Below are 10,164 nucleotides of genomic sequence, written 5' to 3'. Positions count from 1 at the left end.
GAAGTTGAAAATATCCTTACAGTGAGGCTGCACATCCATTCTTCCTTGGCAGAGAGTATTTGTGTTACCACATAATTTAGCGGTGGACTAGATGGTAACTGGCAGGACAGATTTCCCTCATGATCAGGCCACAGCAGCCCTCTAAAGAAATAAGAGAAGGCATCCCATCATCAATCTGCCTAAGTTCTTTTCATTAATGGCCAGAGATCTGAAAGGCTTGAAACCTGAATATGGGATGAGGAGTGTTCTAATATGAGGAGTTTCCTGCAAGTACATAATATTCAAGCTCATCAGGAAAGTGGTACTTAGAGCCTCTACCAACTTTGATCCAAGGCAGAATCTTAGCCATTGCTGATTGCGTCCCAGTGTCTTCCAACCTAAAAACCTATAGTTGTTTTTCTCATTGGCTATAGACCTTTGTTTTTAGAAGTGGGACATGCCCTGGCTAACTAAGCTCATTTGGGCCAAGACAAAGAATTTCCAAACAATTTCTAGTGGAAAGAATGAGTCCATAGGCTTTCAGAATTAGGCCACTTGATTGAAGTTGTGCCTACACAAGGACTGTCACCTCAGCAGGAAGAGTTGACTATAAGGAAAAGAAACTCAGGCCAAAACAAGTTCCCTTACCCTCCTTCTGTAAGTACTTTCTGAAATCAGAAGAATGCAGTTACAGGTATGGTTCATGTGAGACCTTGCCATCTTGAGGACCGAGTATTTCCACAGTAGCATGGAACTCACGAAACCTAAGGGGAGGAATGCCTGGCTGCTCACACGGTTTGGTAGCCCTCTCTTTCAGCTTGAGATTTCTTTTTTGGTAGGTCCAGTGGCCAAGGTAAGTCCTGATGGCTTGAAAGTACCAGTGAATTTAAAGTAAAGGAAAAGTAATATAGAATACAGAAAGACTTGATGTCTTGATGTAAAAATTGTTTTAAAAGAACATCCCGGAGTGCAAAAACAAAATTGTCATTATATGAGCTAGAGATCAGAAGTATTCATGTTCAGTCTATGTCCTTCCATACTATTTAAGCTTGAAACATACTTGCAACATTAGAGAAAACTGCCAAAGAAGCCGAACTGACTTAATTGGGTAAAAGTCAGAAAATGTCTTTGTTTAAAAACTAATTTTTAGAAATCCCGAAAGTGTACATTGATTGTTTGCGTTCGCTTTGTTTTTCTAAATTGGTTTACTAGTAACAGTTCACTAGAGCTAAGGAGGACAACGCCAGCTAAGCTGCTCCTTCCTAGCCTAAGGTTCCCTAGCTTTGTGGTCACCGACTTCCAGTATTGGTCTGCAGCCTGTTAGGAATTGGGCCACGTAAGAGGAGGTGAGCTGTGGGCAAGTGAGCAAAGCTTCATCTGCCCACTACTTCTTATTTCAGTACTTTCTGAAATAAGAAGAATGCAGTTACAGGTATCATTCAGATGTGAGATTTACAGCCACTCCCCATCACTGACATCACGGCCTGAGCTCCACCTCTTGTCTAATCTGGCACTAGATTCTCACAGTTCAGGCCCTACTATAAAGTCCACAGGCCAGCAATATAGGTTGTGCCCACTTAGGAGAATCTAATACCTGATGATCTGAGGTAGAGATGTAATGAGCTTGAATCATCTTGAAACCATACCACACACACACACCCCTCCAGTTCGTGGAAAGATGGTCTTTCATGAACCAGTCCCTGGTACCAAAGAGATTTGGGACCTCTGCCCTAGCACATAGCAATACGTTGTTTCAATAAAGTCTAGGCCTTGGATTAACCAGTGTATAATGAACAGGAATTTCACTTAGACTATATTTATATGTTCAACCTCATTTTATGCCATATGTTACATATACTGGAGAACTGGCAACCACTGGCTTGCAGCTAATTTTCAGTTACACAAGGAACATCTCTTATTTTACACACCAGGCAATAGTGAGTTAATTTTTTCTTTCTAGCCACTGAAATGTGTGAGAATGCAACACCTTCGACACCCATGTCTGAAGTACTTCATCTAAGATACTTTGCTGATTCCCTACTACAAGTAACACTTTTCAGATATACCAGAAGAAATCTCTAAAACTTTGGGATTCTGTTTTTAATAGATAATTAACCTGTAGGTTAAACAATTCAATGTTCACACTTCAGATATTATTGGCCCCTGCTGTGTTGTTTTTTTGGTCCCATCACTCTTCCATTCTGCCTTCTCTTTCACTTTCTTGCTTGGCTCTTGTTAAACATGCTGACAAACCTCAGGCTGTGTATTAAAGCTAAAGGAAAAAGGAAAGACAGAGAAGTAGCTGTGTTTTTAAATTCTTCCATTCTGGCAGGCAGGAGTTGTTCTTATGAAAGCAACTACATGAAGAAAACTTCCTGAAACAAAAATACTCCACATCTAGCAAATTATCCTTAAACTTCATGCTAGCCATTTCTAATTGAAATGCTTTTGTCTTCATACCTCTGGTCAGTCACTCTGATTGTGTTACTGAACCACACTGGGGTCCTCCACTCACCCAGTATGGCAAAGCCAGACATGGGACAAGAGGGATCTTTATTTCCTGATGCCATGTGAGAAGAATAGACAGGCCAGATGCAGTGGCTCATGCCTATAATCCTAGCACTTTGGGAGGCCAAGAAGGGGGGATCGCTTGAGGTCAAGAACTTGAGACTAGCCTGAGCAAAGTGAGACCCTGTCTTTACTAAAAATAGAAAAAAAATTAGCTGGATGTGGCTGCACATGCCTGTAGTCCCAGTTACTCCTAAAGCTCAGGCAGGAGGATTGTTTGAGATTGCTATGAGGTAGGCCAAGGCCATGTCACTCAACCGCATGCAATAAAACTACACTGTCACAAAAAAACAAAGGAGGATGGATGCCTAACTCATAAAACTCGAGCTCACCAATGGCTTATAAGCCAAGATTTCTAAAGGCTAGGATACACTTTAGGCAGGCAAAATTATAAATCAATACATGGGTATACATTGGGTTGGCCCCAAAAGGTAAGATATCCTGAAGTGGGAGCCTATAGGTCATGGGTCACCATAGGTGGTTTCAAGGATTCTTGGATTAGTGGAAGGAATAAGGTGTATATGACTCTCTCCAGACCCTCAGGAAGAAATCTAAAAGAAAGAAGTTCAATTCCTTAGCTTCCCTTTTCTGCATTTTCCATCTGGTGGGGATTTCTGGAAAATAATTCAAGAAAATATGTTAAGATTGGTTAAGATATGGTTCCATGAGGAACCAAAATATCTCATGACTCTGGCTTACTTGGAGAACCATTGTTATTTCCTTTCTTTTAAAGACTACCTAGATGCCCAGAACTTCTGAAGAAACTCAAGATTTTTCCTTTACTTTCATGCTTGGGTTCCTATGAGGGGTTCTGGCTCTGTCTCAATGGAGATTGCTTTTAGGCACACTCTTGATTTCAAAGCTTTATTTCAGATGTCACCTTCCAGGCCCATTCCCTGCCCCACTCCTGACCAAAGAAAAATAATCACTTGCTGGCTGTGATTATTTTATATAGGTGTGGTGCAGTGGCTCACACCTATAATCCAAGCACTTGGGAGGCAGAGGTTGGTAGATTACCTGAACTCACAAGTTCAAGACCAGCCCCAGCCAGAGTGAGACTTCTTTCTAAAAATAGCCAGGTGTTGTGGTGAGCGCCTGTAGTCCCAGCTACTTGGGAGGCTGAGGCAAGATACTCACTTGAGCCCAAGAGTTTGAGGTTGCTGTAAGCTAGGACAGCACAGCACTCTATGGAGGGCAACAAAGTGAGACTCTGTCTCAACAAATAAATAAATAAATAATCACTGCTGTTCTGGGCTATGATAATAAGTTGTACCTCAACTAAAACTTGGTTAGTTGTTGATATAGTTGTCTCTTCTTACTAGGGTATGCAGTTTTGGAGGGCAAGGACCGTGTCCTTCATCTTTGATTCCCTACTGCCCAGCAGAGAACTTGGTGGCTATTATTTCTACTCATAATGTCACCTGTCCATAGATTTCAGTTTTTTAGATAATTGGCCAGTATCATCTACCCAATAATTGGATATTACATTATCATCTGGCATGAGACTTATTTATAGTCATCTAGTAAAAGTTGGGGTTTATTTTCATTGCTATCATTTCTTTTACTGAAATACTGTAAACATACAGAAGTGCACAAGTCATAAGGTGCAGTGTATCCATACAGTCTTTTAGCAGCACAGAAATTTACCAGAAAAAAAATAATTGATCCTAACATAAGTTTAGTGCAAAAAATAGCATGATTTGCCACCATTTTACTTGATTCTGTGTGTGTGTATGTGTGTGTGTGTATTTTGAGAGAAGAAAGTGACAGTGATGCCTGTGGGGTGTAGACTTTTTTCCTCTATTAAAGTGCTTTTTTATTCTCCCTGTTGCAGTCCCTTGGCAATTTCAAAGGAAATTGAATTTAAATATGCTTTTCTAGCTGCATTTAAATGTATGTAAATGGATTGTAAATAAAAACTTTAAAGGAAATGAAAATGCTTTACAAATATCCCATTAATTCCCCAAGCATCCCCATATGACTCTGAAAAAAAGGCAGTTGTCATAGAATCAAAAGGGCTAGAAAAGACCCTTCAGCAGATCTGCAAAGGGCTATTTCAGAAAGATAATAGGCCACTTTTTCTTTGTAATATTCAGAAAATGTATCTTCGCATTTTTTCTTGGTAGCCCTCAGTTTGGGCTGTCACAGGGAACTGTAAGGAGCGTGGCTAGGGTGAGCACATTCTCTCCCTGGGTGTTCTCATCCCCGAGGGCACCCTACCACTGTCCGTCTCTATCCTCTCATCCCACCTTCCCAACTCCCACCTGGTCTCCTGATTTTCCTTCCCCTCCTTTGCATCAGTCACTGGCACTACCGTGCACACACACACCACGTTTATCATCACACAATTTATTTCATCTCCTGCTCAGATCTGACCTTTCCTGTCTTTGTGTGCCGCTGCATTATTTCAGTCCATCATCATTTTGAGACTGTTTTATTGCAATCATGTCCCAATCGTTCTTCCTTTTTCTGTTTTTCCTCCCATTCAATTTATTCCTTTATTCTACCACTGCTAAAGAGATCGTAAAAAAATACAAATATTTTCATGCTCTGTGTAAATTCCATTAGCGTAAAATGTGAATTCTCCACATGACTCTGTATGTGTGTCCCCAGGCTCCTCTCTGCACACTCTTCCAGATTCCACTGCTTGGCTGTGCTTGTGCCGCTTGTAGTTCCCAGGGTGGTCCACACTCTTCAGCTCTTTGCGATGTTTTCACCTTCTAGGACATCACCTCTTTATTTTACACCCAGCATTTCATTAGGATCAGAAATGTGATGTTCTTTGTGAACATGCCCACCCCCAAATCTATCATTTCTTCATCCCCATTGAGTCTTGTCAAAATCTATGAAGGATAAATTGTCAGACTACTTAACTATCAACATACAATGTAAACATAAAAACATGACCTACTATGTAGAAGAGGCATGTCTTGATCTGTTCTTTTTATATTTTCCTTTCTTTTTTATCCTTTTAGCAACATCTATGCTTAGATCACACGCTGATCCTTTTGATTACTGCTCATCTGTGGATTACTGAAAATAGTATGAGGAGGGATTGAGAGGGGTGGTTGGTGAGAGTGAATTTGTATAGTCTTAAGGTGAGATTCAAGTTTCTTCAGAGATTTTCTTTTCTTGCTCTCTGTCTTCTCATCCTGTCAATGTCCAGGTAGTTATGGCACTTAGGGAAGCGTCTTGAGTCACAGGCTTTTTGAGGTGGAACCAAGTGGTCATGCTTCTTTCCCTCCCTCTAGCTTTCTCCCTTGGTGAGGAGGGTGCATGTCACTATGATTTCTCTTCCATCTCCATGCTTTATGCCATATTGCTCTGTTGGGGGCTGTCACTCCCTTGCTCCAGCCATTTCCTCAGTTACTAGATGCCATTCTGGACTCTGAAACTTATTTTAGAAAATCTGTATTTTGTTGAAAATCTACAGAAGTATGTATCAACCATTAGCATCCTCCATGTCAGTGTTTTGTTAGATAGGCTTTTTACTGTGTTGAGTCTTCCCATTTTTCGCTGAAAATCAGGAGGCTTTTAAAATTTTCATTTAACCCTTCTGTTTTTAATTTTATGCATTTGCTGCTTAACTTTTAAACTTTATACTGGAATACTACATGCAGAAAAAGGTACAAATCATAAGCCAAAAGCTCATTGTATTTTCTCAAAATTACACACCAGCCCGCACAATACCAATAAATAGAACATCATCAGTTGCCACAAGAAGCCCCCTTTTTCTGTCCTTTTCTAGTCATTAATTCCTCTCCCAGCTTCTTTAAATCCCAAGGATAACTATTCTTGTGGCTTCTAAGACTCAGTTACTTTTGCTTGTGTTTGGACTTAGTATAAATGGGATGGAATATCACAACTTCTTTCAGCTAACATTATGTCATTAAATCAGGATATTAAGCACAGCTATTTTATGCCAGTTCTTGCTGCTATATGATATTCCATTATTTGAATGGTACATAATTTCTCCAGTCTACTAAAGGAATACATTTGGGTTGTTTCAGTTTGTAGCTTTTCTGGGTAATGCTGCTATAAAAATTCTTAACGTGTCTTTTGGTAAACATACATGTTCATTTCAATCGCATACACACCTCTGAGTACAATTGCTGAGTCATAGTTTATGCTTATGTTTAGTTTCACTGAATATTGCCAAGAGGTCTTCCAAAGGGATTTTTTTTTTTTTTGAGACAGAGCCTCAAGCTATCCCCTTGGGTAGAGTGCCGTGGCATCACAGCTCACAGCAACCTCCAACTCCTGGGCTCAAGCAAGTCTCCTGTTTCTGCCTCCCAAGTAGCTGGGACCACAGGCACCGGCCAGAACGCCCGGCTATTTTTTGGTTGCAGCCGTCATTGTTGTTTGGCAGGCCCTGGCTGGATTCGAACCCGCCACCTTAGGTGTATGTGGCTGGCACCTTAGCCACAGGTGCCGAGCCCTTCCAAAGGGATTTTAGCAATGTATACATCCATTAGCAATGAATGAAATTACAGTTGCTTCATATCCTCAGCAACACTTTGTATTGCCAGTCTTCTTTTTCTTTCTTCCCTTACCTTCCCTTCCCTTCCCTTCCCTTCCCTTCCTGTCCTGTCCCTTCCCGTCCTTCTCTTCCCTTCCTTTTCTCCATTTCCTATTCTTGTTCCCTTTTCCTTTTCCATTTCCTATTCTTATTCCCTTTGGCTTCAATTTTCTTTCCTTTTCCTTTCTTTGTCCTTTTTTTTATTCTTTCTTTAGTCAATTTTAAATTTTCTGCTGAGTGTGTAGGTATTATATTGGGACTTCAATTTGTATTTCCTTTTATTTGCAATCTTCTGTGAAGTGCCTCTTTGAGACTTTCACCCATTTTTCTGTTACATTATCTTTTTCGTATTAATTATAGGACTTCTCAATATATTCCAGATCCAAATTCTTTGGATAATGTTTAGAGCCTTACTTTCTAATTTTTACCATTCCTAGTTACTAATTTTAAAGCACAAACTTTCAAAAAGAGATATAGCGTAAATATTATAAATTTGTATCCAATAGCTTTAGGGGATACAGGCGGTTCTTTGTTGCATAGATGAAGGGCATAGTGGTGAAGTCAGGGCTTTTAATGTACTTATCACCCAAATAGTGTACATTGTACCTGACGGGTAGCTTTTGATCCCTCACCCTGCCTCCCAGCCTCCCCTCTTTGGAGTCTCTGAAGTTCATTGTACTATGTACTACTCTATATGACCATGTAAGCCTATCATTTAGCCTCTGAGTACATACAGAATTAGTTTTTCCATTCCTGAGATACTTTACTTAGGATGATGGCTTCCAGTTCTATCAAGGTTGCTGCAAAAGTGATTAGTTCGTGGTTCATTATGGCTGAGTAATATTCTGTAGAGTGTGTGTGTGTGTGTGCGCGCGTATACATACCACATTTTCTTTATCCACTCCTCAACTGATGGGCACTTAGTATATCATTGCAAATGTGAGTTGTGCTGTCACACACATGTGAGTGTCTGTGTCGTTTTGACGTAACGACTTCTTTTCCATTGCTGGATTGAGGGATGGAATGGTAGGTCTATTTTTAGTTTTTTGAGGCATCTCCATGCTGTTTTCCACAGAGGTTGCACTAATTTACTTTCCCACCAACAGTGAATAAGCATTCCCTTTCCACCACATTCTCATTCCCACCATCACCTATTCTTTTTTGACTTTTTGTTAATGGCTATTCTCACGTGCATAAGGTGGTATTTCATTGTGGTTTTATTTTGCATTTCCCTAATGGTCAGAGATGTTTACATTTTTTTTTTCATGTTTGTTGGACATTTGTTTCTCTTCTTTTGAAAAATAACTGTCTATATCTTTTGCCCACTTCTTAGTGGGATTATTTGATTTTTCCTTACTGATTTGTTTGAGTTTCTTAGAGATATTCGATATTAGTCCTTTGTCAGGTACATAGTTTGCAGATATCTTTTACCATTCTGTGGGTTGTCTGTTTTCTCTGTTGGTTATTTCTTTTGCTATAGAGGAACTTTTCAATTTAATTAAGTCACATTTATTTATTACTGTTTTGTTGTAATTGCTTTTGGGGACTTAGAGATAAATTCTTTTCCTACACCAAAGTCCAAAACAGTTTTCCTAACTTATAATGTCATTTAAGTCTTTAATACCTTTAGAGTTAATTTTTTTATGTATGGTAAGAGACTGGGATCCATCTTCATACTTCTGCATGTGGCTATTCAGTTTTCCCAGCACTGTTTATTGAATAGGGCTTCCTTTCCTCAGTGTATGTTGTTATCTGGTTTGTGGAGTTATTAGTTGGTTCAGGTGTGTGGTTTCATTTCTGGGTAGTCTACTCTGTTCTGTTGATCTGTAAGTCTCCTTTTATACCTGTACTATGTTGTTTAGGCTACTGTAGCCTTATAATATAATTTTGAAGTTACATAATGTGGTGCCTCCAGATTTGTTCTTTTTTCTTAGGATTCCTTTGGCTATTTGGGCTCTTTTTAGAGTACATATGAAATTTAGGATTATTTTTCTAATTTTGTAAAAAATGACAGATATTTTGATATGAATTGCATTGAATCTGTAAATCACTGTAAGAAACATGGACATTTTAACAATGTTGATTCTTCTAATCAATGAGCATGGGATATTTTTCATTTGCCTATGTCATCAAGAGTTTCTTAGTATTGTGTAGCTCTCCTTCTTTAAGTATATCCCTAGATTTCGTTTGTTTGTTTGTTCTTGGTAGCTATTGTGAATGGGATTAACTTCTTGGTTTGATTCTCAGCTTGGTGGTTAGCAGTGTACAGAAATGGTACTGATTTGTGTACATTAATTTTGTAAGCTGAGAGTCTACTGAAATCATTTGTCAATTTTAGGAGTCTTTTGGAGGCGTCTCTAGGGTTTTCTAAATATAAGATCATACCATCAGCAAACAGGAATACTTTGACCACCTCTTTTCCAATTTGGATGCTGTTTATTTCTTTCTCTTGCCTGATTGCTCTGGCAAGAACTTACAGTACTATCTTAAACAGAAGTGACTACAGTGTCTTGCTTCAGTTCTTAGGGAGGAATTTACTCCATTCAGTATGATGTTGGCTGTAGGTTTGTCAGGAATGGTTTTTATCATTTTGAGGTACATTTTATCTACACCTAGTTTAAGGATATTGACCCTCAAGGGGTACTAGATTTTATTAAATGCTTTTCCTGCACCTATTGAGATTATTATATTATGAGTTTTGTTTCTAATTCTCTATGGCCAATCACATTTATTAATTTGTGTATGTTGAAGCATCCCGATATTCCTGGGATGAATCCCACTTGATCTAACGCATCATTTTTTTTTTATGTGCCATTGGATTCAGTTTGCTTAGCATTTTATTGGGAATTGTTGTATTTATATTCATGAGGGATAGTGGTCTATAGTTTTCTCTTTTTTTTCCAGCTTTGGTATTAGGGTGTCACTAGCTTTGTAATACTTTTTAGGGAGTATCCCTAAGTATTCTAACATCCTTCTTGATATTACTGATAAATTTTTGTCAGGTAGATACAGGTACCAGCTCTTCTTTTTAGATCTGGTAGAATTTGGCTGTGAATCCATTTGGTACCAGACTTTTTTTACTGGGAGATGTTTTGTTA

The 10,164-nt window shown here is 39.0% G+C and overlaps 1 protein-coding gene across 4 annotated transcripts in view; it reads left to right on the top strand.

Moving 5' to 3' along the window:
• DIAPH3 (diaphanous related formin 3) overlaps positions 1-10,164 on the top strand; it is a 481,355-nt gene that overhangs the window by 386,065 nt on the left and 85,126 nt on the right. The gene's annotated exons all lie outside the window — the stretch shown is intronic.

The sequence above is a fragment of the Otolemur garnettii genome, unplaced genomic scaffold (assembly GCF_000181295.1).
Source record: "Otolemur garnettii isolate 467f Iridium unplaced genomic scaffold, OtoGar3 scaffold00040, whole genome shotgun sequence".
NCBI classification, from domain to species: domain Eukaryota; kingdom Metazoa; phylum Chordata; class Mammalia; order Primates; family Galagidae; genus Otolemur; species Otolemur garnettii.
Note: the sequence above shows the minus strand (reverse complement) of the source record. Positions and strands in the feature narration are given on the sequence as shown.